We start from the raw sequence: 5,554 nt of genomic DNA, 5'->3' as shown, positions 1-5,554 counted from the left end.
GTGAAATGTTGTACTTAACTGAACCTGTGTACCTAATTCTCGCTGCACTGCTCTCCAAAACTCTGATGTAAATTGCGTGCCCCGATCGGAAATGATGGACACTGGCACACCGTGTAGGCGAACAATCTCGTGGATATAAATTTCAGCCAATTGTTCCAAAGATTAAGTAGTACCCACTGGAATAAAATGCGCGGACTTAGTCAATCATTCCACAATCACCCAAACAACATCAAACTTCCTCAAAGTCCGTAGAAGTCCAACTATGAAATCCATGGTAATATGCTCCCATTTCAACTTCTGAATTTCAAGTCTCTGAAGCAATCCTCCCGGTCTCTGATGCTCGTATTTCACCTGTTGATAATTTAAACGCCGAGCTACAAACCCAACTATATCTTTTTTCGTTCGCCTCCACCAATAATGCTGCCTCAAATCCTGATGCATCTACGCGGCACCTGGATGGATGGAGTACCGTGAACTATGAGCTTCCTGGAGAATCAACTCACACAAACCATCTACATTAGGCACACATAGCCTGCCCTGCATTTGTAATACACCGTCATCCCCAATAGTGACTTCCTTAGCATCACTGTGGTGAAATGTGTCTTTAAGGACAAGCAGATGGGGATCATCATACTGGCACTCTCTGATGCGATCATATAAAGAAGACCGAGAAACCACACAAGCCAGAACTCGATTCGGCTCGGAAACATCCACTCTAACAAACTGGTTGTCCAAGGCCTAAACATCCAAGGCTAAAGGCCTCTCTGCTACATGTAAGTATGCTAAGCTACCCAAACTCTTCGTCTTACGAATCAAGGCATCGGCCACCACATTGGCCTTTCCGGGATGATAGAGAATGGTGATATCATAATGCTTAAGCAACTCTAACCACCTTCGCTAACGCAAATTAAGATCCTTCTGTTTAAACAGATGTTGCAGACTCCGGTGATCGGTATAAACCTCACAATGGACACCGTACAAGTAATGCCGCCAAATTTTCAAGGCATGAATAATAGCTGCTAACTCAAGGTCGTGGACTGAATAATTCTTCTCATGTACCTTTAACTGTCTAGACGCATAGGCAATCACCCTACCGTCTTGCATAAGCACTGCGCTCAGACCAATACGCGGCGCGTCACAATACACAGTATAAGACCTTGAACCTATAGGCATGACTAGTACTAGAGCTATAGTCAAAGCTGTCTTGCGCTTCTGAAATCTCTTTTCAAATTCATCCGACCACTTGAACGGAGCACCTTTCTGGGTCAATTTAGTCATAGGCGATGCAATAGACGAGAAACCCTCCACGAAGTGACGATAATAACCGGCCAAGCCGAGAAAACTCCGAATCTCAGTAACTGATGATGGACTGGGCCAACTCTGAACTGCTTCTATTTTCTTCGGATCTACCTTAATCCCTTCACTGGACACTATTTATCCTAAGAATGCCACCGAACTAAGCCAGAACTCACACTTAGAGAATTTGGCATATAGTTTCTCCTCTCTTAGCCTCTTTAATACAATACCCAAGTGTTGTGCATGCTCCTCCTGCCTACGTGAGTACACTAGGATATCATCAATAAATACCATGACAAATGAGTCAAGATACAATTGGAATACGCTATTCATAGTGACCATAGTGACATCACTAGTGACATCATAAGAAATTCATAGTGACCATAACGAGTCCTGAATGCCATTTTTAGAATATCCGAATCCCGAATTTTCAACTAGTGATACCTAGATCTCAAATCAATTTTGGAGAATATTCTCGCTCCCTGAAGTTGGTCAAATAAATCATCAATATGCGGCAAAGGATACTTATTCTTGATTGTAACTTTGTTCAACTACCTGTAATCGATACACATTCGCATAGTACCATCTTTCTTTTTCACAAACAGAACCGGTGCACCCCAAGACGACACACTAGTCCTAATAAACCCCTTATTAAGAAGCTCCTGAAGTTGCTCTTTCAATTCTTTTAACTTATCTGGTACCATACGATACAGAGGAATAGAAATGGGATGAGTGCCCAACACCAAGTCAGTACCGAAATCAATATCCCTGTCGGGCGGCATACCCGGAAGGTCTGCAGGAAATATATCTGGAAAGTCTCTCACTACCGGTACTGAATCAATAGTAGCAGTATCTGCATCCACATCTCTCACAAAGGCCAAATATGACAAACACCCATTCCCAACCATACGTTGGGCTTTCAAATAAGAAATTACCCTGCTGGGAACATAATCTAGAGAACCTTTCCATTCGGCCCTCGGCAACCCCAGCATTGCCAACGTCACAATTTTTGCACGACAGTCCAGAATAACATGACATAGAGACAACCAATCCATACCCAGGATTACGTCGAAATTAACCATACTAAGAAATAAGAGATCAACTTTAGTCTCCAGTCGCTCAATAGTTACCACACATGACCGATGTACACAATCCTCAATAATAGTATCGTCCACCGGGATAGATACATGAACATGTGAAACTAAGGACTCACAGGGCATATCCAGATAATGAGTAAAGTACGACGACACATACAAATATGTAGAACCAGGGTTAAATAATATAAAAGCTTCCCTGTGGCACATTGAAACAATACATGTGATCACTGCATCTGAGGCAATGTCATCTAGCATGGCAGGAAAAACATAGAATCAGGCATGATCGTCACCTGATCGGCCTCCTGCTCTTGGGCGACCCCTAGTTGGCTGACCCCCACCCCGAGTTGGATGGGCGGGTGGTGAAGTAACTAGTACTGAAGTCGTAGTTTGACTTCTCTGCTGCACTAGACCTTCCGATTGATGAGAACATTGTATGCACATATGCCCAAATTTCGCGCACTCAAAGCAGCTCCCCGGTACTGGTGGTGGTGCTGACTAAATCGGGCCCGGAGAAATAGAATAACTGCTATAAGCACCTGGTGAAAATGAACCCTGAACTGCAGGAGCATGGGACGAACTTTGGGATGGCAGGGCGCTGGAAAATGACTGACCCTGATGAGAACTATATGAACACTGGCTGGATGATGCACCACAGTGAACTGGACGACCCGTTTAAGCGTGTCTATATGTCGACCCCTACCGTGATAAAACTGACCCCCGAAAGGAACACCGTTGAAATCACCTAGACTACGAGGCCTCTTAGCCTTCCTCTCTCCACGCTCTTGGCTACGGACAATCTCTATCTACCGAGCAATGTCAACTACCTCATTAAAAGTAGCACCAAATACTCTATCCCGAGTCATAAGTAACCGTAGGTGATATGTGAGGCCATCAATGAACCTCCTAATCCTCTACCTATCAGTGGGAACCAACCAAATTGCGTGACGATCCAACTCAGAAAATATCATCTCGTATTGCGTCACAGACATACCATCCTGATGTAACTGCTCAAACTGTCTGCGCCGCTCCTCTCTGCGAGACTGCGGCACAAACTTCTCCAAAAAGAGAACGGAGAATTCCTGTCACGTAAGTGGTGCTGCACCGACCGGCCTGCGCCTCTCATAAGCCTCCCACCATCTAAAGGCAGCCCCAGAAAACTAAAAAGTAGTGAACGAGACCCCACTAGTCTCAAGAATACCCGCTGTCCGAAGCATCCGCTAGCACTTATCCAGAAAACCCTGAGCATCTTCTGACTCAACACTGCTAAATGATGGCGGTCAAAGCCTCCCAAATCTCTCAAATCTCATCTGGTCATCATCCGCCCTAACAAGGACTACCGGGGGCCTGAACAGGTGCCGGGCTGGTAGTGCCCCCGGTATCTAAAGGCCATGTACCACCTGATCTGGTGTACGGGAAATAGGGGTATGAGTACCTCACCCAGCCTGAGAAGTGGCAGGTGTGGCCTAAGCCGAAACCACCCGAGCAAGGCCAGTGCAAACTGTCAATATCTGGGCTAATGTCTCCTAAAACCTTGGAATCTCAATGGGCACAGTTGGTGCCTGAGCTAGTCCAGTCGGCTCAGCTATATCTGGAATCTGCTCCTGAGCTGGAGCAACTGGTGGTTCTACAGGTGCTGCTCCAACTGCTGTACGAGCTACACCTCGACCTCTACCTCGGCCCAGGCCTCTACCACGACCCTGACCTTTAGCTGTCCTAGCTGGTGGAACTGGTGGCTGACCGTCCGATCCGGTAGTACGTGTTCTCACCATATGTGAGAGAATAGAATAACATAAATTTAGTTTCCGGAATCAACAAATTCGCACGATAGAGTACAAGAAATTGAAATTTTTCCTAAGGGTTTGGAAGCCTCTCGAAGATAAATACAGACGTCTCCATACCGATCCGCAAGACTCTGCTAAACCTTCTCATGACTCACGACCCAAAAATCTCACCAGTCGTGATGGCGCCTATCTCAATACTAGGCAAGCCGATAACCTCAATAAGCCACATTCTCTCTTAAGTTTGAAAACATAATATTTGAATTTCATAGAAAACCATACAAATTATTGATATAAAATACATTCCCAAAAGGCCTATTAGCCTTCCTCTCTCCACGCTCTTGGCTACGGACAATCTCTATCTGCCGAGCAATGTCAACTACCTCATCAAAAGTAGCACCAAATACTCTATCCCGAGTCATAAGTAACCGTAGGTGATATGTGAGGCCATCAATGAACCTCCTAATCCTCTACCTATCAGTGGGAACCAACCAAATTGCGTGACGATCCAACTCAAAAAATATCATCTCATATTGCGTCACAGACATACCATCCTGATGTAACTGCTCAAACTGTCTGCGCCGCTCCTCTCTGCGAGATTGCGGCACAAACTTCTCCAAAAAGAGAACGGAGAATTCCTGTCATGTAAGTGGTGCTGCACCGACCGGCCTGCGCCTCTCATAAGCCTCCCACCATCTAAAGGCAGCCCCAGAAAACTAAAAAGTAGTGAACGAGACCCCACTAGTCTCAAGAATACCCGCTGTCCGAAGCATCCGCTAGCACTTATCCAGAAAACCCTGAGCATCTTCTGACTCAACACCGCTAAATGATGGCGGTCAAAGCCTCCCAAATCTCTCAAATCTCATCTGGTCATCATCCGCCCTAACAAGGACTACCGGGGCCTGAACAGGTGCCGGGCTGGTAGTGCCCCCGGTATCTGAAGGCCATGTACCACCTGATCTGGTGTACGGGAAATAGGGGTATGAGTACCTCACCCAGCCTGAGAAGTGGCAGGTGTGGCCTAAGCCGAAACCACCCGAGCAAGGCCAGTGCAAACTATCAATATCTAGGCTAATGTCTCCTAAAACCTTGGAATCTCAATGGGCACAGTTGGTGCCTGAGCTAGTCCGGTCGGCTCAGCTATATCTGGAATCTGCTCCTGAGCTGGAGCAACTGGTGGTTCTACAGGTGCTGCTCCAACTGCTGTACGAGCTACACCTCAACTTCTACCTCGGCCCAGTCCTCTACCACGGCCCTGACCTTTAGCTGTCCTAGCTGGTGGAACTGGTGGCTGACCGTCCGATCCGGTAGTACGTGTTCTCACCATATGTGAGAGAATAGAATAACATAAATTTAGTTTCCGGAATCAACAAATTCGCACGA

Source organism: Nicotiana tomentosiformis, chromosome 8, assembly GCF_000390325.3.
Source record: "Nicotiana tomentosiformis chromosome 8, ASM39032v3, whole genome shotgun sequence".
Taxonomy (NCBI): domain Eukaryota; kingdom Viridiplantae; phylum Streptophyta; class Magnoliopsida; order Solanales; family Solanaceae; genus Nicotiana; species Nicotiana tomentosiformis.
The sequence above is the reverse complement of the archived record's forward strand: the minus strand, read 5'-3'. Positions refer to the sequence as shown.